The 16,232-nt window shown below is 45.3% G+C and overlaps 1 protein-coding gene and 1 long non-coding RNA gene across 5 annotated transcripts in view; one reads left to right on the top strand and one right to left on the bottom strand.

Annotated features, from left to right (window-relative positions):
* LOC144756375 (histo-blood group ABO system transferase-like) overlaps window positions 1–16,232 on the top strand; it is a 649,857-nt gene that overhangs the window by 552,724 nt on the left and 80,901 nt on the right. The gene's annotated exons all lie outside the window — the stretch shown is intronic.
* LOC144756377 (uncharacterized) overlaps window positions 1–16,232 on the bottom strand; it is a 218,868-nt gene that overhangs the window by 2,779 nt on the left and 199,857 nt on the right. The window contains exon 3 of the long non-coding RNA XR_013595135.1: window positions 12,703–12,954. This is a non-coding gene — a long non-coding RNA (uncharacterized LOC144756377). The remainder of the gene's footprint in view (window positions 1–12,702; window positions 12,955–16,232) is intronic.

Below are 16,232 nucleotides of genomic sequence, written 5' to 3' on the forward strand. Positions count from 1 at the left end.
GTTCGCACTGCCCCGGGTGTCCTCTCCCAGCTAATTATTCTCCAGCCACAAAGACGAGAGCAGTTAAAAGCGCCCTGTGTTCGTCAAAGGACCCTGGAGCGCCCACTAGAGAGTGGACCCCAGGTTTGTCAATTGAACTTGTTCACATCACTAACTAGTGTTTTCTATTGGAAAGGGTAGAGCCAAAGCAGTCTTGATTAGTACCCTAGCCCACTTCAGAAGTCAGACTTGCTTGGCAACCCAGAAATTCTCTGAAATAATGTATGAGTTTTCATTTAGGACCCTCACCAGGCTTGCTGCCCGCCTCGCACCACTGAGGAATTCCCCCACCACGGAAATGCTAATGCTGGGCCCACCAGCAAGAAAATAGCAGAGGAAACGGGAAAGGGAATGAGTACAAAATGTGGGTGTTTGTGTGATTGCTTGAGGGACAGCAAAGCCACCACAGCCGGAGACGCATAAATGCTATTCATATGTAAAAAGAACACAATGACTGGTTGTGTGACAAAAACCGCAGCGGCCATAAAAGCATAAATTCTAATCAGATGTAAAAATATCACAGCAACTGGTTGTGTTTGAAACCGAACTAAAAGTTACATTGTGATAATTAGATGCAGACAAATGGGCGCACAGAAAATACAAGCGAAAGCCTTTGCAGCCCAACATGCGCACGGAAGATCAAAAGGAACATTCTGAAACCAGTGACTGGTCGGAAAGCAACTACTAATAACAAGCACGGCAAATGAAGTGCCCAACCTTTCATCAACTAGGTAAACAAAAGGGGAGAGAGAGAAGTGTAGATATGTTCGTCTTCCCAGGCAAATATTACATATAACAAAAATAGAACGAGTCTCATGCCTATTATCATGTTTGTTCCAAAAGACTACTTCTTTTTGTCTCTTGCCTAGTGTCAGAGACTTGGAACTGACAGGGTGTTTTTAAAAAAAAAACCCTCACTCACCTACCTAGTAGGTGACATGCTTCATCGATGGGTTCCCACCCTGGTTGACAAATGCTCCCAGGGTGTGCTGCAACGCCTAATTACAGCAGAGTGTTTTTTTTTTTTGGGTGGTTCAGTGACTGTTCATGTGTCAGTGTGAGGTGATGATTAAATTTGGCTCCAGACTCCCTCTCACGAGTGGGGATTTTATTCGGGGGAGATTCTCGGTCAAGATTAAAAAATAAGTGGCAGGTAGGTGTGGGGTAATAAATTCGTCCCACTTATCTAGGTGTGGTCTTCATGTTTCAGCCACCTTATTGTGCCCATCTAGGTCAACATATCTTTCTTCAGGGTATCTGTAGAATGTACTTACAAAGCCCCTGAAGGATTTGATGAAAATACCTCTTGTATCGTATCCCGTAAAACAAAATTGTTAAAGACTAGAATTTTGAACATATAGGTAGTTTTATCATATTTGTTCGGAACAGCCTGATATGCTGCATATCATGGAAGTTCTCAATGTATCAAGTACTCTGATGCAACAGTTTTTTGAGCAAGTAGCTCATATTTCCTTTGAACATTATGCTGTTCAAGATTGGCAGGGTAATTCATGAGACAAATTACCAGCATCTTATTTAATTTTGGTTGAGCCCTGTTTGTTCTGGCCATCCGGTCAGATCAGAATTCCCAATCTTGGATTTTTATACATTTGGGTTATTGCTACTTTGTTAGCTGTGTCATGCTTGTGCACAAATCAGGGACCGGTGCCGTTATTATCATATCACGTAAAACATACGTAATTTTGCTACTGTTCAACAGTGGCACTCCCTCACTGCATGCAGTGCTCCTATAGATTACTTTGTGTAGATCAATTTTGAAACTCATTCATTCTGTTGTAATCACGGATTGCGGAGTTATGATTGGCGCGTTTCTATGCTGTAGTCATGCGTGTGGGTATAACAGTCAGATTGTGAGAAAACATACAAATACAGTGAAGCACTTACAGAACAAAGGTACGACTACTGATGTTCTTTAATTGGCTTCTTGCTTCCTAGGATTCTGTGATAATTGGGTGGGCCCTATAGTCACACTCTGCAGTTAAAGAAAAATATATTGGATAACTGTTACATGAGACAAACTAGCTCTTCGTGTCCAGAGTGTCAGGCTTCCCGCATTATCAGGCTCACTCCATTGTACTTAGTTCGTCAAGGTGCCTCACCCTCTGCTGCACTGCATTCAACCTCTGTAGTCCCATATGTGGTGGAATAAGTCCGGGCTGCCTCATTATATGGCGATGTTGATCGCTATTTCCCTCTCCGGCACCAAGTGCCATGACCAGCGCTCAATCTCATTTCCTGGATCGGCGGGGACTGTCCTCTGCTTGTGTAAGCGCGTCATGCATATGGTGTCATCAAGTGATGTTCGTTCAATAGGGGCGATGAGTGTTCGAGAAATGTTGACATTTCATGTTACCAGGGCAACGGTGTGGCTTCGTGTAGAAAGAATGAGAAAATAAAAAATTTGAAAAAATTAAGAAAATTCTTACGTAAGTGTTTGGATCTCCTGTTAGTGCATAACCCCACGCTTGCGTATCCTACAGTAGTCTTACTTTTTATTGTAGTTAAATGTATGATTTCTCATGACATATTACTGGATTGGCAGGAAAGAGGGTTTATTTGGTAGGTTAGCTTTCAGATTCGAGGGGATTGAGCATGAGGTATATTTGTATGGGAACATGAGCATTGGTTTGTTGAGGAGGAAAGTTGTTCTGGTCTCTTTTGAAGAGTTGTTCTCAATTTTTTTTAAAGTAGTGCTTACAGTATCATTCAGTCTTTTATACTGAGATCAGTGTTAATTCAGACTGTGCCTTGTTTCTCCTTCCTTATGATAACAGGGGAACAGGGTGTTTTACATAATGTTGTTCCAGGGGATATTGTCATTTAAGCCTGTCTTCTGCGTTGACATCAAGTAAATCCAACTCTCCAGGTTGTCTCCAGTTATTCTATCACTACCCAAATCATATAATTGGGATTATGTCCTTGGCTGATAAAATGATCGGTCAGCTTTGTTGCGTTTCTTCTGCACCTTATGTTGCTCCTTTGTACATTTATTTGAATCTTGATTTTTCAGGTGGTCATGCCCACATATTCTAGTCACTGGGTTCCAGTCTCGGTAATGACGCTAAACATCCTGTGATTCTGGGCAAATCACTTAATCTCCCAGTGCCTTACAAAAATGAATGAGTGTCCTCATGTAACGTAACTGGTGCTATGTAAAGCGCTCTGATACCCGATTCGGCTCAAGTTCGCGCTATATAAAACTCTGCAAAAAAAACAAAACAGGAGCATGTGATTAGGTATATTACATTTGTCTAGTTGCAATTGGTGTCTTTATGTGGTGTCCATGTTTTGCCCAGTTCTAAGTTCAGTGATTTTGTTGTCCTGGTTAAGTGACAGATGCTACAGTTTTCACAGGGGTGGCGGCCTGTCACCTTTGGTAGGCCCCATAAGCTTCTTACCGTGGCTCTTACATCATTCATTGTTGCAGTCTGGGGTCTAGTTCTCACTAGACTGTCTTTTAGACTTTCTGCCTTTTTGAAGGAACAAATTGTTTTTTCCCGTTTAAGTTACCTGACTGTAGTATACCCCAGTTTTTATTTATTATTTTTTATTACGTAATTCAAGATGGTATTGTAGGTTGTTACACAAGTTAGAGTAATTGTCTTCTCATTTTTGTTAAAATGTTCTTAAAGACATTCTCTATTTAGGTTGCTTGCTCTTTTGTAGGTTTTTAAATGATTTGTTCTGGGTAGTTGTGATCCCGCATTTTATTTTTTAGTTCTTTTGTTTAGATGACGAAGTCAGTTTTCTTCAAGCAGTTCCTTCTTAGTCTAAGAAATTGGACGTATGGTAGGTTCTCTCGGTGGGCTCTTGGGGGGAATCTGTCAAATTTCAAAAGTGTAATTCTGTCTGTGGGTTTTTTATGTTCTCGTGACACGTTTCCCATTTTCTGCATACATAGTGACTTCCAAAAAGACTATAGATTATTTGTTGTTTTTATGTGTGAATTTCAGGTTGGGGTCACATGTGTTAATCCATGTTAGAAATGTGCTCATGGGTGTGTTGTCTCCTTTCCATATTAATAGGATGTCATCTAAGTCGCGTTTCCATAGTTGTATGTTGTCTCGTACCTGTTTCCATTGTGTAGAATGTGTTTGGTCTCAAAACTGTACACATAGAGACCCGCTATACTTGGGGCAAAGGCACTCCCTATCGATGTTCCAAAGGTTTGTAGGTAGATTTTCTCTTCAAATTTAAAGTCATTTTCTTTTAAGGCAAGACGGGCACATTCCAAGATGAAGTGCTTGTGCGTCATGATATTCCACTCTTCCTGCGCCAGAGTATCTTTTATCACTTCAAGCATGGCATCTTGCGGTAGGCTGGTATACAGACTTTCTACATCTAAGGATAGAAGAGTGCTGGTTTTTGGGATCAATGGAAACATTCTAGAAGGCAGAGCAGATCTTTGGTGTCCTTTAGATACATAGGTGTCTGTTGTACTTTGGGTTTGAGGTAAAAGTTATTGAAACGTGATAGGGGTTCCAACAGGGATCTAATTCCTGATATGATAGGCCTGCCAGGCGGTGGGTTCCTATTTTAATGGATCTTTGGTAATGTGCAGAATTATGGTATTGTGGGATTTAGGGTATTTAGAAATTCTGCTTCGTTTTTAGAGTTTCAGTCTCTTTTCTTCGCTGTTTCCACAACATCTCCGATATCAGTTTGTAGTCTTGTAGTAGGATCATCTTGTAAGATCTTGTCGTTTTTTTCATCTGCTAGGAGGCGTTCCTGTCTATAGACCTCCTGGTTTTGTAGGATAATTGGCCCTCCTTTGTCTGATGGTTTTATATTTATTTGGGTTTGTTCTTTCAGTTCTTTTAGGACTGTTGACTCCTGCTTGGTCATGTTCTAGTAAACATTGGTTGAGTAATTTTTTAGTGTTTCGATCTCCTTGTAAACTGCTTGCTCGAAGGCTAATATTTCTGTAGGTATTGCAGATGTGAGGGGACAGAATTTAGATTTTATTTTCAAACCTGTGTCCCCTTTTGGATGGGTTTCTTCAGCTAGATTTGTTTTGTCAAAGAAGGCTTTTAATTTTAGATTTCTGAAAAATTCTGCTAGTTCGCAGTGAAGGCGAAACGTATCCAAATTGGCAGTGGGTACAAAGCTGAGTCCTTTGTTAAGTACTCTTTTTTGTGTGTCTGTCAGTGTTCAAGTAGACAGGTTGGTTGCTATATGTGGCATCTGCTCGTTCCTGGTTGGGTGTCTTTCGACATGCTCCTGGTGTTCACTCTCTGTTGTGGGTCTTCCCCTTGTACCTGGTTCTCTCGTGTTCTTTTGTCCTGGCCTCTCCCTCCCCTCCATAAAAAAGGCAATCTTTGTGTTTGGTGAAAGTTCTGAGGTGCCATGTTCAGGCGTGGAACACCCCATCCAAAGTATCCCATTCTTACTACACGAAGGCACACCGTTGCCATGGTAACAAACATTTCCCAAACACCCAACGCCCCTATTTAACGAACATCACGTGATGACGCCAGACGATGACGCGTTTACCCAATCAGGGAACAGTCCCCGCTCATCTAGGAAGCGGGGTGGAGCACCTGTCACTGCACTCAGTGCTGAAGTGGGAAATAGCGATCAACATTGCTACATAACAAGGCAGCCCTGACAAATTCTGTCACATACGCGTCTGCAGTGGCTGAATGAGGTGCAGCAGAGGGTGAGGCACCTTGACAAAGTAGGTACTAGGGTCTGATAATGCGGGAAGCCTGACACTCGGGACACGAAGACCTAGTTCTCATATAACGGTTACCTGATATATTTTTCTTTAACTGTAGAGTGTAATTACAGAGCTCACCCCGTCCTCGCAGAGGCCTAGGAAGCGAAAAGCCAACTAAATAACGTCACTAGTCGTACCTTCGTTATGAAAACGCTTCACTGTATTTCTATATGTTTCCTCACAATCTGACTCTTATACCCACACGCATGACTACAACATAGAAACGTGCCGATCAGAACTCGGCAATCCGTGATTACAGCGGAATAAATGAAGTTCAAAACGGATAGACACAAAGTAATCTATAGGAGCACTGCATGGGGTGAGGAAGTGCTACTGTTGAACAGTACCAAAATGACTTGTGTTTTTCGTGATATGATAATAAGGGCACCGGCTCCTGATTCGTGCACAAGAATGACACAGCTAAAAAAGTAGCAATAACACAGATGTATAAAAATCTGAGATTGGGAACCCTGATCTGACCAGATGGCCAGAACAAACAGGGCTCAACCAAAATGAAACAAGATGCCGGTAATTTGTCTCATGACGTACCGTGACAGTCTTAAACAATGTAATGTTCAAAGGAAATGTGAGCTACTTGGTCGAAAAAGGGTTGTATCAGAGTATGTGATATATTGAGAATTTCCATGATAAGCAACTCTAAAACAAGGAGCTCCAATAAGTAAACAACTGATCAGGCTCCACCGAAAAAATGTGATAAAACTATCCATATGTTCAAAATTCTACTCTTTTTTTAACAACTTTGTTTTACAGGATACGTTACAAGAGGTATTGTCATCAAATCCTTCAGGGGCTTTGTAAGTACCTTCTACAGATACCCTTTTATTGCATGCGTGCGAGAACCTTGATTTTGGTCTGAAGAAAGCCACGTTGACCTAGATGGCCACAAGAAGGTGGCTAAAACAAGTAGACAATACCCAGGATAAGTGGAACCAATTATCCCACATCTATCCGCCACTCATTTTTTATCTTGACCAAGAATCCCACGAATAAAATCATCACTAGTCAGAGGGGATCTGGAGCCAATTTTAATCATCACCTCACACTGACACTACAAAGCCACTGAACAACCCCCAAAAAATCCGCTCCGCTGTAATCAGGTGTCACCCTGGGAGCATTCAGCAACCAGGGAGGGAACTTAGGGCCCGATGTAGGTAATCCTCATTTACCGATTTTAAAATACCGAATTTTACCGATTCGGTAATCTGAAATCGGAAAATGAGATGTAGAGAAAAAAAATCGGTAAAATACCGTTTTGGTAACATTCGGTATCGTGTTTCGACACTTACCGAATCGGTATTGACCGATTCGGTAGATACCGAATCGGTAATGGCAATACAACCGTATGGCCCAAAAGGCCCATAGGAATGCATTGGCAAAACCGAATCGGTATTTACCGATTCGGTATTTCCCGATTCGGTATAAATACCGAATCGGTAAATACCGAATTGGTAAACACGGAATCGGCAAGCTAGTAAAAGTGAAACTAATGAAAGCAGCCATTGAGGTGGAAGCACCCTCCCCCACCCTAGCAGGGAGTGGCAACCCAGGCAGGTGCAACTCATTAGAACTTTCTGGAGAGGCAGCCAGAGCTGAGCAGTGAGAGTGAGCAGCAGAGAGAGTGTTTGGAGATTTTTGAACACACTGGAAATGGCAAGCAGATCTGAGAGCCAGAAGGCTGAGAGAAAGCGCAAGGTGAAGTTCAGCAGCATGGAGCTGCAAGTATTGGTGGAGGAGGTGGTGAGGGTCCACAGGCAGCTGTATGGGAGGCTGTCCCTCACAGTCGCTGAGTCAACAAAGAGGAAACTGTGGAGTGCCATCAGTGAGAGGGTCAATGCTGTTGGTGTGACCCCCAGGAGCATGGATGACCTCAAGAAGAGGTTTTATGATATCCGGAGCCTCACCAAGAGGAAATTGGCGGAGCTCCACATGCAGGCAGGACTGACCGGTGGAGGCAGGAACCCCGCGCCCCCCCTCACTGAACTGGAGGAACTGGTGTCCACAACGATTGAGACGGAGAGTGTGGTTGGAGTTGGGGACATGGACAGCTCAGCCAGAGCCAAAGCAAAAGGTAAGAAGCATGCACAGCATGACACACCCTACCAGACACCTCCCCATTGGCCCCAATGTACAGCCAAACCCCAGTCCAGTACTGCTAGCAAAATACATGAGCAATGCATGATGGGAAATGTAGACAGGTAATGTAGGAACAATTTACAGTGCACATTTAACTGCAATGCACTTTAAGAAAGAATCAGAGTAATGAAAATGACATGTGCAATGCATTTATTGTAGTGACAGTAAGACATTTCCGCTCAGTTGACAAATGCTACTTTATTCCTAGGGGCGCCATCAGGTAGTGGAGCAGCAGCTGCACAAGTGTCAGCTCCAGCAACAGCGGACAGTGCGGTGGCAGGGCCAAGCAGCATGGATGCCTCGCAGGAGGTGGAGGACAGCAGTGCCATGGCCAATGAGGATGACTCAGGACATGCCCTCTTAATTTCCCACTCCCCCCAATTGTCACAATCCCCACCATTGCAGTTCTCACCAGAGAACTCACCTACACGGTCCCAGCCAGCACCTGCCACAGCTCCAGCCAGGAGGAGTATTGTGGCCCCATTGACCATCATGGAGGGAGCTGCGGGTCAGGCACCAGCACCCACACCTGTGACACCTGTGGCACAGCAGGCCACCCAGCAGACCAGCACCAATCTCCGCCGCCCACGCACTTCCAGCAGTGCAATTCCATCACAGGAGGGCACCGTCTTCCAAGGGCTTGAGGGGAGCATGGTGCGAATCCAGCGGATGCAGGCCAAGTCCATCCTCGCTTGCCACCGGCAATTGCGTGAACATAACCTGCAGATGGTGGAAATGACAAAGGGATTTGCTGAGTTTGTGGCAAGTAACCGGGAAATTGCAACAGGAATGGGTCGCATTACAACTGCCATAACACAGCTGTGTGCCAAGATGGAACAGAATGAGCACACAAGGCGCAGGGATGCCCGTGTACAAAACCGGGCAATTAACCGGCTTGCCGCAGCAACAGCCCTGCTATGCCGCCGAGGGGCTAATATGGAACAGTGCCTCACTCGTAACACTGCGGAGGTGACCAGGGGCATGGCCTGCATCACCAGTGCCATGGAGACACTCATTATATCCAACGCAGTGGTGAATCCTGCCTTGGACGTGGCCGAGGCTGGGGACAGCAGCAGCCGCAGCAGTCCGGCCAGTGCACTGTCCGAGCCGCGCCAGAGCTCCAGGCGCTCCGCAGAGGCAGCCGGACATGCAGAAGGGGGGAGCCGCATCCCAGTGGGTCTGTAAAGCGCAGCAGGAAATGACACTGCCAGTGTGGGTGAGGCAACCCGGCCCATTTCCTGTCCCCACATTGTAGTTAATCATTTCATTTGTTGCACATCAGTGCTGTAACGTTGTACCAACATTTTAAAAGTTTCATTTCTTCACATCCATTACGTGTCTGTGCATCTGTACTCACTCAGAAATAGTTGTCTGTTATCTCCTCACGTCTGAACCTGCCATCACTTGGTGTAGACACTCCAGCAGGTTGTGTTTGTGGCACAGCAATGTCATCGTCAGGGTCCTCGTAGTCAGACAACTCTACCTCTGAGCCCTTCTTGACCGCAAGGTTGTGCAACATTGCACACACAGCAATCATCTTGCAGCAGGTGATGGGGGTATATTGCCTTGCACCTCCGCTCTTGTGCAAGCATCTGAACCTGCTTTTCCAGATGCCGAAGGTCCGTTCTACTACATTCCTTGTGCTTTTGTGCGCACGGTTATACCTCCTTTGGCTGGGTGTTGAGGGGTTGAGGTAGGGGGTGAGAATGAATGAGCGGAGGGCATATGAACTGTCGCCTAGAAGGAAAAGGGGTAACATTACTCACATGCATACATGTACTTCACACTGCTATTTTTGTTATGGGGGTCTGTCAATGTGTCTCACCTAGGAGGTATCCTTCACCAAATTCCCCTGCCGTCAGCCGTGCATGGATGCCGCTGCTTTGGAAGACGTAGGAGTCGTGGGTACTCCCTGGGAATTTTGCAACCAGGTCTGTGATGACGCACTTAGCATTACAAATCACCTGCACATTTATGGTGTGCCGTGACTTCCGATTGCGGTACACGTATTCCGTGTCAGCAGGGGGGCAAATCGGAATGTGTGTGCCATCTATGCAGCCAATGATGTGGGGGAATCTTGCCATCTGGTAGAAGTCTGCTTTTGTCTGTACCAGTTCTGCATGGGTTGCAGGGAAGGAAATGTATTGGTCCATCCTTTGTATCATGGCGTCGAGGAACTTGTGGAAGAACCTTGACAGGCAGCTCTGGGTCACCCCTCCTGCCACAGCAACTACACTTTGATAGCTGCCAGACGCAAGCAGGTGTAGGCTGCATAGCACCTGCACGTGCACTGGGATTGCGTGTGCCCTTGGGGTCGTGTGCTGCAACAGGGGTTTGAGGTCCCTAATGAGCTCTAAGATGGTCTCTGGGTCCAGCCTGTACCTCTGTAGGATCTCTGCATCTGTCAGCATGAACAGGGTGATCCGCTGTCTATACACCTGCTCCTGTCTCAGCCATTCCCTCTCTCCTTCCTGCTGTAGCCGTAGCCGTCTTACAATGACATAAAATGCCGCCATGGTGCAAGAAGAATTGCATTTTGTATCCATTTTTATAGGTTGCACCTGGTTACCACCTGATTCCAATCTATGGTAACTACAGACTCTTAAATAACGAATTTAAAGCTAATTCGGTATTTCAGAGCTTTCCTACATCTCAATCTTCAGTTTTTCACACAGAATCGGATTTACACCGAATCGGTAATTTTACCGAATCGCTGACTTTACCGAATCGGTATTTTTAACGATTCGGTTTGTTGACGAATCGGTATTTTCTTTCCGAATCTGTGTTTTTTCCGATTCGGTATTCTACCGAATCGGTGATTTTTCCGATTCCCTATTTTTACCGAATCGGTTTGTTAACGAATCGGTATATTTACCGATTCTGTGTATTTTCCGATTCGGTATTCTAACGATTCCATAACTTTTCCGATTCGGTATTATCACTGATTTGGGCGGTTTTTGGACTGCTACATCCCGATGGCTCGATACCGATCGGTAACGGCCGAAAATACCGATTTTCGTCCGTTACCGACCGACCTACATCGGGCCCTTAATGATGAAGCATGTCACCTACTACATAGGTGAGTGAGAGTTCTTTTAAAAACACCCTGTGGGTTCCAAGTCTCCGACACTAGGCACGAGACAAAAATAGGTAGTCTTTTGGAACAAAGGTGATATTAGGCAGGAGACTTGTTCTATTTTTGTTTTACGCAACATTTTATCAAGCCAGTACAAGCAGTAAACAGAAAATGAACACTTCTCAGTGCAATCCCAAAACACGAGCAGAGGCAGGCCAGAAAAAAAAGAGTGCTCTCAAAGTATCCTAAACAACATTAAGGGTAAGAGCACATGTAACAAGGGCAGTCCTCAGAGTAGGATACAAAATTCCAAAAGGAGGAATTACTAAGCATATTCATCAAACAAAAGAACAGTAATGCAACAAATAGGCAATGCTTGAAGCCCACATTGTAGATACAGCTGCCGAAGAAAGACCTGAAACAACAACCTCTAATTACCGGTTCCGGATCACTGTGCTGCTTAGCGGGTGTGGTGAGCAATGTATAATTGCAATGACAATGTTAATTTACAGATTTTGGGGGCACCCAGCAAAAAACTAAATTGGGGTCCCTGTACAGACCATAATTGTGAATTTTATTGCCCCTTTCAAGCCCACGATACTGAATTTTACTAAATTATATGTTAAATTTGACCAAAGTCATGGAAAAACAGTTGAAATATGTCTTGCACGTGACCCTAAAAATCCTTAAGATGACACTAGTTTTGAGGAGACAGAGTTGAAGGCAACGGTACGCAGAGAGGGAGATAGGTCTAGAGTGAAGTAGTATAGACCGAGGTGATGTACAAAGAAAGTCAGTTTCCTTGAGGGCCCTTGGAAGGTGGGGCCCTCTGCAATCACCCACTTTGCCCATTTCTTAAAATGTCTCTGATTACAATACAATATATAAAACACCTGATCCACATTATTATTATTACCACTATAACACTCAGCAGTCAGACAGTGAATTGTAGTTCATACAGACTGCACAATAATTCCCTTTAATGGCTTGACACTCTTACACTCACGTAAGACAAAACTACTAAGAGTCTTGTCCATCACCCAGCACTATACCATTCCACAGCCATGGGCCACCCTTTACCAACAGAAAAGCCGTGGAGTAACTGAAGAGTTCTACTGCCAACGGAAAACTCTAATTTAGTCCAACTCTGCAGGTCCCAACATGCAACATACTACAACCGGTTAGTGGCACCTCACAATGACAATCAGATATGGGATGATATTAACAAAGTCCACCCCATCAGATCTCTCCATGATGCCTTCCTCCAACCTATGCCTGCTCAGGACCATAAACTATAAACAAATAATTTAAGAATGGACAACCCAGTGCAGTAACCAGCTAAATGGACTATGATCATAGGAAATACCATAAAAGGACCTCGAGACATGTTTAAAGCTGCCAGATTACTGAAAAACATAAACTGCGGGCAGCTCTGTCACACGTCTTCACCCATTACACTGCTACGCGCTTTGTGCACATTATGCAGGACATTGAAACACTTCCCACGTAACATCAAACCAAAGACAGCCCACTTCCAACCAAACACCCCACATATTCAAAACGCCCACCAAACCTGCCAATGTGGTAGTCGACAGAGACACTGTGCCGCACCACAAATACACTGCAACTAATCAGACAAAGCCAGAAATAATGATCACGGCAACAAGACTCGAGAGACAAAAAACGTACTTACCACCAAGGGCGATTGAAACATTCCACGATCCTGGTTCATGCACAAGGCTACTGCTTGGAGAAGTTGTCAGTGCCGCCCAGCACAGCAAAAGCTGTCTGAACACCACATGCTCTCAAAGGTGACAGAAGGGAGCACGAAATACACTGCAGCCATATTCTTGAAGCCACTACACCGTTTGACAAATCTAAGAAACAGAACATTGGTGCCAGGTGGGCTGCATGGATCGAAGCCTTCGATGACTTTAGAGATGCACTAGAGGGAGAAGATGACAAGAAGATCATCAAATATATACATATATATATATATTTGAGTTTCAAAACCTTTATTAAAGCTTTACACATTAAAATGTCAAATAAGATATTTTCACTTAGTCAAAGCTGTTACCCTCTCAGGTCTCAGTCTGTGTCAGTTACAAGTTCAGTAAACTTTACAAACATTCCCTCCCCCTAACCCCCCCACAACTTTGGATCCCTCCCCACCCTATGTACTACGGCATTTCTATTTATTAGAGTCTGACAGCATTTGTTATCTTAGAACAGGGCCCTGAAATCGCATAGTTCGGCATTATTTCTTACACATTCCTAGTATTACCCCGGTTCCTCTCTTGTGGCCTACAATGCCTCCTTCCACGGCCATTCCATTGTAGTATGCATTCCGCTTGAGTCTTCCCGCACCGTTTAGAGGTATTGTGCCAGTGTCGACCGGCTCGGCCAGTCTTCAGTCCCCCCCGCTCCCTGTTATTTCTCCCTCTTCCTCCTGTTCTCCCTCACTATCCGCCTTCTGTGCCAGAAGGTAGGAAGTTAGTGGGCCCCAGACGTCTTTAGGTCGGGATTTCATAGGTAGGAGGTCTGCATAGTTATGCAGGTGTTCCTGACAGGTGGTAAGGTCCCGCACACAGTCCTTGAATATGAGCACACGGCCCCTTCCCCATCTGCAGGCCAACTGGCTCTTTGCTAGCAGTATGCCCATTGCCAAATACTTCTTGTGGATGGTTTTTATGTCTTGAGTCAGGCCCAGGAGAGCTGTTCATGGAGATGGGGGTATCTGCACTCCTATCATGGCGGACATACCCCCGAAAACCTCCGCCCAATAGATCGTCACTCGTGGGCATTGCCATGCCAGGTGCATGAAGTCGTTTACATCTGTCATCATCCCTCAAAAGAAGTTTATGCAATTTGACCGGGTGTGGTACAATCTATGTAAAAATTTAAAATGTATCAGGCGTAACCTACTGTTACCAGTGACTGCCTCTGTCTGTACACAGCAAGTTTTCCATTGTTTGTCCGTTAGAGGGGCTTCCAAGTCGTTATCCCATTCTGCTCTGGCTCATAAGGGTTGGACGGGAGGGGTGTTTTTCACTTGCTTATACAGCAGGCATATGACATGCCTAGGGGCCTCTGTTTGCAATAATGTATGTAGGGGTGCGAATGTGTCTGGCTCGGCAGGGAATTATGGGGTTATGGCTTTCATGCTTTGCCTGAGTCGGGTGTACATGAATACATCCATGGTTGTGGGTGTGTGATCCCCCAAAAATTGCATCTTGGTACGGAACTGACCTCCAGTGTACAGATCTGCCCAAGTGCTATAGTGCAGTTTTTCCAGCAGTCTACGGTATATCCCCTCTAATGTAACTTGCAACAGTGGGGTGCGTGCCAGCGCCATCCTAGGGAAGTACATCAGAGGCATCTCCAATCTGTGCGCCATCCATCTCCATGCGGCAACGGTACAGTCCACGGTGGACAGGTCCCGCTCCCGTTCTTTCACCAGTGTGAATAGGTACCCCTCGGGGGTGTCGGGGCCATATAGCCGTCCTCCACTGCCAAGTGTGACATGCAAGGGGGCGGATGGAGCCAGTAAACTGCAAAGTGTGCCTGTGCGCAGTAGTAATATTGCTTAAAATTGGGAACATCGTACCCTCCCTGGTGGTATGGCAGCGTCAGTGTGGCTAGGTTGAGTCGTGCCTGTTCCCCCCCCCCCAAATGAGCCGTATGAGCTGCGTTCTGAGTGTGTTAAAAAAAAATCTGCCTTGGTGGTAAGGTATGTTAGTAAATAGGTATAGAAATGTTGGCAGTATCGTCATCTTAATTAGGGATATCCTTCCCGCCCAGCAGCGCTTGGATGCGTGGCTTCACCTTGGGGGTGCCCAGGAGTGGACATTTCACAGGAAAGCCAGGATGGGTTTCACAGCGGTATGAATACAGCGCTACAAGACCTCTGGGTAGAAGTGTGCTATATAAATACAAACACAAACAAACAAACGCCATCAAGAGGGGTAATCTTATCCATTTGGATATATTATCTGTCACCTTGTCAATGGCCGTTCCGTATTTAGTACGCATTAGTACGTCTTTGTCCCTGGCAATGTATATTCCTAAATATTTAAAGTCATCTGTCTCCCATACCAAGGGGTAGTCTAGCTGATGATGAGTGGTCCTATTCGTCAGTGGGAATATAGCAGATTTAGCCCAATGTATTTGTATTCCGGAGATGGCCCCAAATGTAGTTATTTCGAGCAGTACCGGGGTGAGATTGTCCTGTTTTTTTTAATATACAGCATTATATTGTCCGCAAATAGGGAGATAAGCAGTTGCCTAGTCCGATAAAGAAATGCACTGCCTTTATGATGTTGCCTCAGCTTCCCTGCCAAGGGCTCAACCGCCAGAGCAAATAAAATTGGAGACAGCAGACAACCTTGTCTCGAGCCCCTAGAGACAGTAAAGTTGGCAGATCTGGCCCCATTTAATAGCACCGTAGCCCGTGGTTGTCTATACAGCAGTTGCACCCAGTTCAGGAAAGTGAGTGGCATTCCCATGTAACCCAGAGTTCCCATCATATAATCCCACTCAACGGAGCTGAACGCCTTGGTGGCGTCTAGGAAGACAGCCACCGCCGAGCAATTAGGGTCTATGTCTTGCATTACAGCGAATAGAGTCCTGAGATTATGGGACGTAGCTCGGTTTGGGACAAATCCCGCCTGATCCGGTAACATCAGCCGTTCCATCAAGAGGTTGAGCCAGGTAGCCAGGAGTTTTGCTAGGATTTTAGTGTCGCAGTTTAGCAGTGAGAGGGGGCGGTATGAGTCACAGCTTATCGGGGGTTTACCAGGTTTCAGCAAGGAAATTATCTGGGCCTCTCGCATGGTTTCCGGCAGACGTCTCATAGAAAACTTCCTTCAGAATAGGGGCCAGTATCTACAAGTAAGTTTTGTAAAATTCCACCGGCAGCCTGTCTGACCTTGGCGCTTGCCCTGATTGAATGTGCATTATTGTATCCTTGAACTCATCCACCTCCAGGTCCAAATTCAAATTTTTTTGCTGATTTTCCCCCAGCCACGCCAGGGCTGTGTCCTCAAAGTACTGCTGTAAATCTAGTGGGGAGCCTCTTTGGGAGGTGTGTAGCTTTTTATAGTAGTCTACGAACGTATTCAATTGCTCTTGGGAGGTTCCTGTGCATCTTGCCCTGCTCATCCTGTATTTCTGCTATATAGTTAGCGAATTTGGGAGGGCGTACTGCGTTCGTCAAGGCCTTCC

Source organism: Lissotriton helveticus, chromosome 5_1 (genome assembly GCF_964261635.1).
Source record: "Lissotriton helveticus chromosome 5_1, aLisHel1.1, whole genome shotgun sequence".
Taxonomy (NCBI): Eukaryota; Metazoa; Chordata; class Amphibia; order Caudata; family Salamandridae; genus Lissotriton; species Lissotriton helveticus.